At 31.1% G+C, this 14754-nt stretch overlaps 1 pseudogene; it reads left to right on the forward strand.

Annotated features, from left to right (window-relative positions):
- The first annotated feature begins 613 nt into the window (after window positions 1–613).
- LOC125856812 (agamous-like MADS-box protein AGL62) lies at window positions 614–1272 on the forward strand (annotated as a pseudogene).
- The last annotated feature ends 13482 nt before the right edge of the window (window positions 1273–14754 follow it).

Here is a 14754-nt window from a genome sequence, read left to right on the forward strand (position 1 = left end):
AATTGATAGTGTTATACTAACAAAATTTGCAACGAAGAAAGTTGAGAAAAATATTTATTTGACTCTCTAATTAAAGACACTATGTATCCATGCATATAGATGATAAAACTAAACTATCCATTGTAAAATTTCAAAAGCAAATTAATGAATATGTAAAATGAAATTATGTAAACTAGGAGAAAATAGTGTTATGATTTGTAATTTTGCCTTTTCTTTTAATAAAACAAATGGTAAACTACAATTGAATAACCTCTATACTCTAGAAAAGATTTATATAAAAATGCTATAACATCAAAATACAAGAAAAGTTCTATTCTAATAAATTTTAAAGAAAAATAATCTAACCACGCGAAGCGCAGGCCCATTTACTAGTATAATTCTAATTAGGAAAAATATTTATCGTCTAATTATGATAATAAGATGTATATCTACCGAGACAAAGAATGAAGGGAAAGTGAATCTAATGTTTTTCATTTTCAATACTTTTCTTCAATGCAAAAAAAGGAAAGAACATAAATTTCTAGGCTCCCCAAGTTATTTGAAAGTACAATTTCCGACATAAAGTTGTTGGTGTTAAGACCAACAATCACAATTTCTTAGTGATAGTTTGGACATGACAACAAGGATCAGCAAGGGTCGTCAAAGGGTTGACATGGTGAAAATGAAGAATGCGAGGAACTTACAAGTTACGTTTTCTAAGTGTCGTGCTGGTCTGTTAAAAAAGGCTAGTGAACTTTGTACGCTATGTGGTGCTGAAATTGTCATTGTGGTATTTTCCCTGGGAGATAAAGGAGTTTTCTCCTTTGGTCACCCTAGCGTGAAGTCGTTGGTGGAGAGGTTCCTTGGGAGGAACCTCCCTCAACCAAATAACGATGTCCACAATCAACAAACCGTGGCTCGTAGAGAAGCTGGTATTCATGAGCTCAATAACAAGCTCATGAACCTTGAGGGGGTTCTCCAGATGGAGAAAAATCGCAGAGAATCCCTTCGAGAAATTAGGAAGAGAGATAATGGTCTATGGTGGGAATCTCCTATGGAAGAACTTAACTTATTCCAACTTCAACACTGAAAAAGGCATTGGAAATTCTAAAGCAAAAGGTTGAAAAAGAGGCACAAATGGTGAATAATAATGCATTCCCATTTCAGACATTGGGAGGTGCTTGGACTCCTTCTAATTGTGCTAGGTAAATTTCTTCATATGGACTCAATGTTGGTGGACCCTTTGCTAATAGGGTTGGTGGATCTACTTCTTCCATAGTTCCCAATTACTAGTGTGTGTTTGGAATTGTCGAATGTAAAATTAAATTTTAAAATATTATATTAAGTGTCTAGGTTCATTTGTCATTTAGTGTTCATCATGAAATGTTCATGAGTTATGATTCAGTCGAAGTCATTACTAAGTGTTGTGTTCATCAGTTATGATTCAGTTGAAGTTAGTAATTTTAATTATATATGTTATGTTCTTAGTCCGTTGTCATGTTGATTTTATACTTTGAATTGCATGACATATAATCTTTTCTTTATCAAATATATTAAGATATTACAAACTTCTAGAAAAAAACGTGATATGCCTGTATTATCATATATCGCGCTAGAATTATTTCTCCAATACTCTCGAGAATCTCCTCCAGATTAGCAACCCATGCAGTATTAGTTACTCAAGCATCAGAAAATTATCATTACCTGCTTCCCACCTTTGCAGATCTGCTTCTACAATTCGTAGATATTTTAATTTGCGAAAGTTCCAGTGAATGCATAAAACCGTTCGAGATTGGGTAAATTAGCCAGCAAAGTCATGACTTCCCATGGTATACAAGTACCTTTTAAGAAAAATATCCCAACAGAAAATCATGATTGGGTCAATGGATTGTAAAATCTTTAGCTCTTTTAGATTCAGAGTTCTTCAAATGACTTCCGCAGCCAAAAGGAGATTAATGAAGATAAAGTATGTTCAAGTTATTGAGAAGCAAAGGTTTTTTTCAATACCATGATTTTCTGCCTCAAGAGGATTAGATATATATAGTGGCGATCCAATATCCAAATGTCTTATCTCTGACATTTTTTTGATATATATATATATATATATATATATATATATATATATATATATATCTATATATCTACTGGGAGCATCAACCCTGTCCATTTCTCTTTGAAGAATTATGGTTTGTAAATTTCTCAATTCTTGCAGAAACATATCTCAAATGTACAAGTTGAGGTATTACACAAGAGATATCATATTCAATTGAAAATACGTCCAATACCTTAAGCAACTTCAACTGTAAAACATCTGTTTTGGAATATCTACTAGAATTGAAATAAAGGTGTGGATTATACCATTGCTATGTCGCATACGATAATCAAGTTTCTCTTCAAGTGTAGATAGAAGGATCACTCGTCGTTAATCATATATGGATTTAGTTAGGTATAGTTGGCGAAGAAGATCATGAATTTTCAATTTCTTATCCTTCAATTAGTCTTTCGTGTACAAGCCAAAATTAGACTTCTATCAGTTAACTCTTCTAGATACTCCTATGCCACCACTTCTAACCTTTTATTGTTTCTAATCAGCTTGGAAACATTAATCTCTTATCTTCAGGAAAACCTCGAAATAAAGAATTGATTGAAATTGTATGGATACAGTACCAAAGAATCAGTTCAGATTTTCCTCAACATTATTCGAATTATCATGCGTTGGGTCCATTTGACCAAGAAATCCAGCAACGACAACAATCGAGAAAGGTAATCCTTGACATTGTAGTACAATATGCTTCCCTAGTTCTACAAGTAGAGGAGGAAGCAAATCTATTTTTGCATGATTTTTTGGTGAAGTTCAAACTGTCATCAAGATTCATAAAAGACTTTTTATGAGGTGGAAAATCAAGACAATTGACATAATCAGCAACATAAAAGAGCCGAATGGTTAATAGAATTCAGCTTCTATTGTAATCATTTGGAAATATTCTTTGCATTTGGTCCCATGCCTCAGTACTCCATATATCATCTTTGACAATTATAAATCTCCCACCCTTTAGACCTCTTTACACAATCTTCATTAGTTGATCATCGCTCATTTCTTGATTGCTTCCTGTAATTGTAGAGACAACTTCAAGAAGCATTTGTCTCTCATTGTATTCTTTGAAGATAGTGACCCATGCATGCTTATCAAATTGAGAACAAATATAATCATCATAAACTTTTTTGGCAAGAGTTGTCTTACCTATATTGCACATACCAAAAATTGGTACGACAACTAAATCGTCTGTTTGGACAGTGAGGTGTTCATGTATGGCATTGAAGTCATCCTCCATCCCAACAATAGTATTTTTTTTACTGGTGAGGACTTGTTCTGCTGATTTTCTTCCATGCTTGTTAAACTCAATCTGTGGCACTTCTTTCCCAAGAGAATCAACCTCTTTTTCCACTTTTAGCAATTTTTCCTCGAAGTATTTACAAGCCCCTTGTCATGACCCACAACTTTGTCATACCACTTGGGCATGAAATTAAAGAATAAGTGAGCTAGCCTTAGTGGGAAGAGTCTACAGTCTCGGAGAGGTTTGAAGAAGACTGTAGAATATTATAGAAGATTACTTGGAAGGCCTAGACTTGTTAGAAAATTCTAGAAAAGTGGCCTATTTGTAAATATGTAGGGGCTTGTATAGAAATTTGTTTTTGCACTTTAGCCCTTAGGTGTGAACTATAAATAGGAGGGCATTAATTTGTAACTCAATCAAGAAAAGCAAGAAATATTACATGATCGTAACGTGAGCTTGAGCTTACAATATCGTGAAAATATCGTAAGTTGCTGAGTGCCTCACAGAGAGTTTAGTTGAAGTTTAAGTCCGTGACATCCTTCTCTATATCAGCTAAAACAATGCTCCTTAGGCTTGAATCAGCTTTATCTTCTGCTTTGTATATTACATCTCTGATCCTATTTTATATAACCTTAAGAGTTTCAATATCTTTGGCTTTCTTTGTCGTATCGTCAAGGAAAACTTGCGCAGCAAAAAGATTTTGATAGAGAGATTGAACATGTTGTGTACAGCTTCAACAAACCAAAGATCGGTTAGGTTTGAAGAGTTGTTCCGATGTATACATAAGTGAAGAAAGAGAAGCATGTTTCTATTTATTTATTGGAATAACTAAAAGATTGAGTCTTGCAGATTTAATTTTTTCCAAATCATTTACTTTTCCATCTCTAAATTTTTATAATTGGGGGACAAAGACATAGGATACTTACCCTTTATCATTTGTTTAGTTAAAAGAGATGATGCATGAGAACACAACCAATTATAAAACAAGAAAATCTAATTGTTTCACTCAATTAATACAATACTATAGATATGAGATGCACATGTACAACCGAAGTTCTTTTCTATTTTATGTAATTGTGAGACAAGGTGTAGTGCACTCATTGAGTTCATCAGCAAGGCCCTGCAGTTTAAAATGATCTTTAATCTAAATTTTGAAAAGTTCATGTAGAAAATATATGATACGTTTTCATTATAATTTACAACCTTAAATAAATATATGTGTTGAAGTTAAAAGAAAGACACTAAGGATTAGATTTTTTCGTTGACAAAATTATTTAGTACAATAATTTTGTTAGTAATATATCAAAAAAGTATATTTTGATGTTTACGTACCATACCCTCCAAGTGAATGACAACTGTTGTAAAGAAAAGAAAGTAAAGGAGAAAGTGAACTAAAAAATAGAGCAAAAGAGAAGAAAAAGCTATTGTGGTCTTCTTTATTTCTGATGCAACTAAGAGTTAAATAGGCTTACAATGGAACTGAAATACTAAAATTTAGGTACCCACAAATTACTAATTAGCTATTAGTCTGGCACAATATCTAAGCTTACTAAAATAGAGGAAACTAAGATTTGGTCAAGTATCATTGAATCACTTCTACAACCCCCGATTCAAACATGCAAATTCCAAGTTGACCTCTGAAGAACACGAGCTTTGCTTAGGGAAGTGACTTCGTGAAAATGTTTGCTATTTGCTCATTTGTAACACAAGACTTCAAAATAATTTCACCGGTAGAGACAAGACCTCAAATATAGTGATAGTAAAAAAGTTCAGTTGCACAGTTGGTTTCTAATTAAAATCTGCTACAAGTCTCCTTAACCAAATTGCTCGACAAGCTATAGAGGTTGCTACAATATATTCAGCCTATGAAGTTGATAAGGCCACTACTTCCTGCTTCTATAAACTCCATAAAATTGCTCCAGATCCAAGATTCAACAAGAAACCATGTGGTCTCTTTCTATCATAAATGATGCATGCATAATCACTATCAATAAAGCCAGTTAATGCAAAATTTGTTATCGTAGAATACCAAATTTCATGCTCTGTTGTCCCAGTTATATATCTCAGTACTCTATTTTTAGCTCCAAGGTGAAGCTTGCTTGGATTGTGCATAAATCTCGATATGACTCTAAAAGAGAAAACAATGTATGGTCTTGTATGGGACAATTAATTCAAACCACCAATTAGACTTCTAAAATAAGTCACATTTTCCATTTCAAAACAATCATCAGGACAAACTTCTCATTAAACTGCTCTGTTGTCCCAGCTATATATCTCAGTACTCTATTTTTAGCTCCAAGGTGAAGCTTGTTGGATTGTGCATAAATCTCGATATGAATCTAAAAGATAAAACAATGTATGGTCTTGTATGGGACAAGTAATTCAAACCATCAATCAGACTTCTAAAATAAGTCACATTTTCCATTTCAAAACCATCATCACGACAAACTTCTCATTAATATTCATCGGCATAGCAGCTGTTGGGATATATAATATTAACCACGTGTTTAGATATAGTATTTATTATAGAATAATTATTTATTTATTTTAATAGATCATATATTCGTTTATGGTGCTTGTTTACTTATATAGTAGATTATTTAGTGTATAGAGTTTAAGCTTATACACAGAGGATTAAATCATCGGTTCTTATAAGTATAAAGTTTTTTTGGTTCACAATCTAACATGGAAATTGGACATGCCATCGGGACGATTGTAGCACAAGATTATATGTAGTTTATCTTGATTATGGAAATGGTATAGTTCCAACTTCTTGTGCTAGTGCATTTTGTATGTATTGAACGAGACCGAGTAGAGATAGTTGCTTTAGACTGACTTACAAAAGCATATTCTCTAAACTATTAAATGTACTTATATTCTTAATCCTGATATAACTATTATAATCTGTATATGTTAATCATCATTTGATTTATTAAGCGGTGAGATTCTAAGATGGGTCAATATTCCTGGTAGATTGGATGATGATAATATATATTGGTGAAATAATAAGTTAGTTGATGGAATCCATGTCTCGGTATAGAGATTGATGATATGCCTTTTTGAGAAGCTTAAAAGTTTTCATCGTGTCAAACCTTGCAAGTGGATTTAATAAACAGACACATGAAATAAGTTAAGCAATGCTCTAAAGGAAATTGATCATTGAATTAAGTTCGTCAGTAATTTAATTTATTGATTAGTATATGTAATCTTAACATGGGGAATTTCAAAATATAAATAAAGGAGTGCAATTACGAATTTCTAGTGGAATGATTTGTAATTTATTATGGTAAGAATAATTCAAATTAATTATTTGGAATTATTTTCATAATGGAAAGCCTCTGCAATTAATTCTGTGGTCCCTACCGTGCCCATATTTATCTAGAACTCAGAATTTATTGTAAAGGGAAAAAGGAGAAGTATGTGTCTTTATCTATTCTAAGGAAAGGGAGAAGTATGTATCTTTATATGTTCTAAGGCAAGGGAGAAGTATATCACTTTTTCTATTCTAAGGAAAGGAAGAAGGACATGACTTTTTCTTTTCTAAGGAAAGGGAGATGTACATGTCTTTCTATTCTAAGGAAAGACATGGTATTCCTTTTACTTGGACTAAGAAGAAATCTCTATAAATAGGGATTCTTCTAACCCTTGAAAAATATAATTTTTTCCATAAAATACTTGTCCACCCAAGTATTTAGTGGGTTTGGAAGTGAACTTGGGATCACTGTAGAAGACCGTAGACCTGTGGTCTAGTTTGTGGACTAGCTTATGAATTTGCTTGAAGTTTCTAGGTTGTCAACTAGCTTGTGGATTTATTTGAAGGTATCGGCTCACGCTTCAAGAGGTAATTCTGAAATTAAATTCAGAAAGTTTATATGCCCTAACATGATTGTACTTGTTCTAGTATAAACAATGTGTTGTCTATTATTCATGTAAGTTGTATGATTTTGGTATGCTTCCGCTGTGCATATAGCTTTCCAACAATTGGTATCAGAGCCATACTTACATCTTTATAGATAACATAAAATATATGTATGTGCAATTGTATGTATGATTCATGGTTGGTAAATATATTTTTATCGCGAACAAAAATGAATCAGATGAAACTTTAAGTTTTTTGATTCGTTGACTAAAGTACATATGCTCTTAAATTTTGAGATGATCAAGAGGGCAAAATGTGTTGGCGACAATTTTTAACTTTCACGTGGGAATGGACAGCAATAGCAAGCATTTGTCCTAATGATTATTTGAACTCCTTTATTTTTTAAATTAATGGAACCCAAATTGAAAACTTTTCATCAGTTAAAAGAAAAGTTAAAGTTAAATGGATTTGTTTTATTTAATAAATGAAAGTACGAACTTCTGCACATGTGCTTGATTTTTTTTTCGGCGGCTAGTTGCAATTTTTTTTGGTTTGTTTCTTATAATCCATCAAATTTGCAAAGCTTGATAAGAAAGGGAATCATAGAGGTTGTTGATGAACAAATTATCATTGAACTGATTGTGAAGTTTTTTTTTCAACTTAATAAATTTTGTTCTTGACTAATTGTTGACTCCAAACCTTGTTAAGTAGTGGTGGTTGTCACTCTTCAGGTCAATTGATTTTTTTTTTCTTTTTTTTGTTCAATAATTATTTGAGCATGTTATTCATTACATGTATATCAATTTGTATAAATTAAGAATTTTTTGGTTAATAAATAGTTATCACTTAAGCGATTTATTTATTTGAAATCATTGAAAATTCTTTAGACTTTATACATGTGATAATATATTTTGTAATAGATGAATTGAGAATTATGATTAATAAATATGATTCACTAAAATGATCTATGTATTTGAGTTATTAGAACATCCTCAATTCATCAAGTATAAATTATTCTAAGTGAATATTAGTGGTAAATATTTATTTACGTAAATGTTGATTTACCTTAAAATACTAGTAATGCTTAATTAATTCATGAGAAGAGATATCGAGGTTTTCAGTCAAAAGAGAGAAACATAATATCTTGGATTCTCAAGTGTATTAATTTAGAGAATAATTTATTATAAGAAGGTATTGAGTGCCTCAGCCAAAGGAATGACACAACATATGTTTCATGCTCATGAGATAATTATGAAAAGAGAATGAAAATCTGAATCATGTTATTTTAATTTTTAACTATGGTCTAAAATGACTGTTTTACAAATTTGGTCATATTTTAGGTGGTCATGAATTTTCTGATCTCTGATTGACTTGAAATTTGATGGTTCCATCGAAAATTATTTAGATGGGTTTTAGGTAGTTTGTCAGATTAAAATTTGATCTGAATATGATAAAGTCACATTGTTTTAATTCCTAAAGATACTTAAACCACTTGAATTTGAATTTGGTCATAGCTTTGGAAATATTTTTTATAGACTCCAATTGACCTGAAATTTGGTAAGTTCATTGGTGATGGACTAGTAAGAAATACTCATTGCTATGTGGTTATAGTTTTGAGGCCCTTAAAATGATTTTTAAGTCACTCTTTGGAATTAAGATGAGATAATATAATCCTTTATATCAGTTTTATTTATGTTAAATGTGGTACATGATTACACATGATGAGTTAACATGAATTGATGCATGATAAGGATATGGATCTGATTATTTTTCTTAAATCGTTTCAATCTGAATTTGATCATAACTTTGGAGATTAATATTATTTTTAAACTCTAATTGATCTGAAATTCCGTAGGTTCATTAGAAACAGTCAAATTAAAAATATTCATAGTTATGAAATGATTTGGCAATTTGAGGTCCTTTAGATGAAGTTATTTTTTATATATATTTTTGTATCTTGAAAATTAATTTAAATGAAAATTACTCGACTATGATACAGAGGTGATAGAGTTTCTTCTCTATGGTCTTCATGACTAAATTTTAGTGAAGTATTAAGTTCATGTGTTGGCATAGACCTTCCTCCATAACGGATGAAATTAATACAAGTCATTAAAATTTAATCTCTAATTTTGATTATCTGTATTGACTCTCCTAAACTGAGTAATATTTGATTGGATCAATGGATCTAGGGATAATGATTTTCACTTGACTTAAACTAACAATAGACTCTCCATCTGAGTTAGGTCTGTATAAGTTTATGGAATGAATAATCGATCATTGTACATGTGTATTGCATGAGTAGTTCTCCAATCCCATCGATTGACTATTCGAGATGCATGGATATATATGTATAAATGAGCCCTAAATTTTGTTATTTAGGATTATTCGAAATATTATGATCTATTTAAAGTATTATATCTCATATTCTCAATAGACTTTACACACCCACTTAGTACTACTTAAGTTTTTTTTTTGGTAGAGATGAAGATATTAATTCAAAGAATGCATTGTACATGTACCTTATGTTAGAAGGAATTATTTTCAGTTTCTAACTAGATAAGAGATGAGTATTTAATATTTTTTGTTGTAACTCTCCTATTATTGAGTTTGATGAATATTTTATTTCTTGTGGTATATTGATGCGTGATTCTTTTATTAGTATTATTTCTCATGAATTGAATTATATTAATCTGTCTCATAAGGAAAAATATCTTTTAAATTGAATGAAACTTATCTGTACATTAGTGTCTAAGTCATTTATTCTGAATAGAATTTCGAGGTTGGTTAATGGATGAACATAACGGTTCATTGAAAGTGAAGTCACTACCAACATATGAGTCTTGTTTACAAGGAAAAATGACTAAGAGACCTTTCCTCTTAGAAAAGGAAAAAGAGGTAGTGATAAGTTATAATTAATCTATTCTGATTTGTGTAATAAATGAGCATTTGAGCAAGCGGTGAATTTGAATATTCTGAGTTTTCAAGAAGGTTACTCATGATATGGATATATTTTTTGATGTTTTGTAAGTCTAAATGTCTTGATAAACTCAAAATATTTAAGACACATGAAAATAGCATCATGAAAAATATATAAAGTCACTGCAATCTAATTGTAGTGAAGTAAACCTCTCTGCAGAGCTCATAAGTCACTTATCTTATAGAATAATTGCATTTCAATTGTCTACAACAAACACTCTATAATAGATTGTTGTAGAAGAGAAAAGAAGTAGACTCTTATGAAGATGATAAGATTAATTATTGATTTATTATTACTTATTTTTTTTCTTTTGGAATAGGTTCTAGTAACTACATATCACATTCTGAATTCAATTTCTTTCAAATCAGTACCTTGAACAACTATAGAACTAGTTGGATTTGACGTAAGTCTAATCTGTGACATGTTCAGATATAGGATTGTTCAACACATGTGCTGAGTGGGAGAATAAGAAAAATTGGGATTAAGAACAGAATGTGTGTGTTAATTAGATATCCTAAAGAATGAAAGAAGGTTTATTATAGTGTCGTAAAGAAAATAAGACAATTGTTAACACAACAGTCTGATTTCTAGAAAAGGATTATTTAGTAAACCATGTTCCTAGAAGTAAACTAGTTTTACTGGAATTGAACAAAGAAATAACATATGAGTCAGTTGTAAATTCAGACACTCAAGAACATCTAATTGGTATGTCAGAATTGACGTTCCATTGCATTTACGTAGTGGGAGAAACGTTATTAGACACAACAATACTACTACCTCAAGTAGTGCAAGTGATGTTGGACAAATTAAAGAACACTACATGGAAAGTAGTTAATATTTCATTACCAAAAGGTTTTGAGGAAAATATTAAGACTCAAGAACATGAAAGTGTGACTATTGTAGTAATACTTATTCGTAGTGGGAGAATCATAACAAATATTGATTGATTTTGTATATTTAAGAGGACTTTCATGATAAACCTCTGAAGATCTAAGACAAAAAATGATAAGTTACGACTCAGCATTACTAGATGAAGTTGCATAAGAAAATAACTTAGTAAGATCCTTTTGATAAGAAATATAAAAGGAATATTTGTGAAAGTTGTAAATGCATTGTTAACAGTCTAATTGGGAGATTGTTAAGGTATATACTATTAATCACGTGTTTAAAAATAGTATTCTAATAATTTTCAAGATTAAATATCTTAGTGGGAGATTGTTAGGGTATATACTATTAACCATGCATTCATATATTGTACATTATAACAATCGTGATAGTTAAAAGTCTAAGTGGGAGATTGTTGGGATATATACTATTAACCACGTGTTTAGATATAGTATTTATTATAAAATAATTATTTATTTATTTTAATAGATCATATATTCGTTTATGGTGCTTGTTTACTTATATAGTAGATGATTTAGTGTATAGAGTTTAAGCTTATACACAAATGATTAAATCATCGGTTCTTATAAGTATAAAGTTTTTTTTGTTCACAATCTAAGATGGAAATTGGACACGCCATCGAGACGATTGTAGCACAAGATTATATGTAGTTTATTTTGATTATGGGAATGGTATAGTTCCAACTTCTTGTGCTAGTACATTTTGTATGTATTGAACGAGACCGAGTATAGTTGCTTTAGACTGACTGACAAAAGCATATTCTCTAAACTATTAAATGTACTTATATTCTTAATCCTGATATAACTATTATGATCTGTATATGTTAATCATCGTTTTGATTTATTAAACGGTGAGATTCTAAGATGGGTCAATATTCCTGGTAGATTGGATGATGATAATATATATTGGTGAAATAATAAGTTAGTTGATGGAATTCATGTCTCGGTATAGAGATTGATGATATGCCTTTTTGAGAAGCTTAAAAGTTTTCATCGTGTCAAACCTTGCAAGTGGATTTAATAAACAGACACATGAAATAAGTTAAGCAGTGCTCTAAAGGAAATTGATCATTGAATTAAGTTCGTCAGTAATTTAATTTATTGGTTAGTATATGTAATCTTAACATGGGGAATTTCAAAATATAAATTAAGGAGTGCAATTACAAATTTCTAGTGGAATGATTTGTAATTTATTATGGTAAGAATAATTCAAATTAATTATTTGGAATTATTTTCATAATAGGAAGCCTCGGTAATTAATTTTGTGGTCCCTATCGTGCCCATATTTATCTAGAACTCATAATTTATTGTAAAGGGAAAAAGGAGAAGTATGTGTCTTTCTCTATTCTAAGGAAAGGGAGAAGTATGTATCTTTGTATGTTCTAAGGCAAGGGAGAAGTATATCACTTTTTCTATTCTAAGGAAAGGAAGAAGGACATGACTTTTTCTTTTCTAAGGAAAGGGAGATGTACATGTCTTTCTATTCTAAGGAAAGACATGGTATTCCTTTTACTTGGACTAAGAAGAAATCTCTATAAATAGGGATTCTTCTAACCCTTGAAAATATAATTTTTTCCATGAAATACTTGTCCACCCAAGTATTTAGTGGGTTTGGAAGTGAACTTGGGATCACTGTAGAAGACCGTAGAATTGTGGTCTAGTTTATGGACTAGCTTATGAGTTTGCTTGAAGTTTCTAGGTTGTCAACTAGCTTGTTGATTCACTTGAAGGTATCAGCTCACGCTTCAAGAGGTAATTCTGAAATTAAATTCAGAAAGTTTATATGCCCTAACTTGATTGTACTTGTTCTAGTATAAACAACGTGTTGTCTATTATTCATGTAAGTTGTATGATTTTGGTATGCTTCCGCTGTGCATATAGTTTTCCAACAGCAGCAACTTTACAATTTACTATAGTAAACTTTTTCAAAAAAATTGTTGCTTATTTTTTTTATTAAAGAAATATGCCTTCAATTTGCTATTTCACCTCAAGACCAAGAAAATAATGCTACAGACCCAAATCAGACATCTCAAATTTTTTATCATGCAATTCTTAAAATAAGTGACGATAGATTCTCTCGAACCCATGCATATTATCGTCAACGTAAATACATACTACCAAAAATCATTTTTACCTTCTTGTTTTACATAAAGAGTAGGCTCATTGTTACTTCTTTCAAAACCATTCTCATGGAAATATGAATCAATATTAAAGTACCATGTCTGTGACGCTTGCTTTAAGACATAAAATGCCTTTTTAAAAATTGTAGACCTTATCTTCTTTGCTATTAACTACAAACCTTCAGGCTGTGAGACATAGACCTCTTCTCTCAAACCACTATTTTAAAAGGAAAATTTATCATTGAATTGGTACAATAGCCAATTAAAATTAGTCGCCAAGGCTAAAAAAGTTTTCACAGTTTTAAATAAGGCAATAGGAGAAAATCTTTCTTCAAAGTTAGTACCTTGTTGTTGGGAATAGCCTTTTGCGATGAGCCTTGCCTTGTGTTTTTTGATGCTGCCATCAACATATACTTTTAAACAGCCATTTGAGACCAATAGCTTTCTTTCCTTCCGGCAAATTTACCAAGCCCCATGTCTGATTCTTTTGAATAGACAACAACTCCTCTTCCATAGCTTTGCACCATTTATCCTCTCTCTTCAGCATCTTCTAAGTAAATATGATCTGAAAGAAGTAAAGCAAAAGTACAAGATGGATTGTCAACATATGTGGGATTTTGTTTTTTATCCCTTGTTGATCTTCTTAATGCAATTGTCTTAGCTGATGGTTCTTTCAATGTTGAAGATGTTGCTGGTGCAATTGATGAGACACTCGATAGATTTGTCAAAACAGGATATGCTCCATACTCTTGATGAACAATATTGTCAGAAGGTAGAAATTAAATATTTGAACTTCCATTTCTTGAATTAAAGTTCCAACTTGCATCTTCATTGAACACAACATTTTTATTTACCATTTTCTCACTCACTTGATTATATAACTTGTAGGTTTTGGATTGTGTTCTATATCCAATAAAGATATATTTTTCACATCTGAGAAAATCCTTTAACAATTCCACTGATGCTAATCTTGAAGCAAACTAGATCATAAAATATTCCTTTACATAAATCAGGCACAACTTTTCATGAAAACATCTTTCATAGATTCAAGCTTCTTTATAAATCCATGTCTTTTAGAATTGATAATCAAGAATAATTCCTGGGTTCATATGAAATCAATAGTAAAATATGTATTTAATTCAAAACTCATAATAAGATTAAAATAATACAATTGAATCAACACAATTTGAACCTATGAATAATTGAATGAAAACCTAATCAATTTTGGTGAAATTGAACTTGGAGAATTGAGAAGTTCTTGGGGCTCAATGGATGAATGAAACCAATTGATGAAGCCCTACATTCCTTGAGGATCAAAGCCCAAATAAATGGAGGAATTGGAGACTTGAAGCTTGAAACCCTAGGTGTTCTTCATTGATCTTAAGAGAATTTGGAAAGGATAAGTGTGGATATGATTGGGGATTTGAGTGAATGTGAGAGTTGGGGTAATTATAGGGGTACAATGGTAGTTATAGGACTTAAAATTTGGGTCAAAACAACATAGTATAGGTATTAAATTCAAAGGAAAAGAGACAAACATCCTTAAGAAATAACTGTCGGAGAACTGTACGGTTTAGAC

The sequence above is a fragment of the Solanum stenotomum genome, chromosome 2, assembly GCF_019186545.1.
Source record: "Solanum stenotomum isolate F172 chromosome 2, ASM1918654v1, whole genome shotgun sequence".
Classification (NCBI taxonomy): Eukaryota; Viridiplantae; Streptophyta; class Magnoliopsida; order Solanales; family Solanaceae; genus Solanum; species Solanum stenotomum.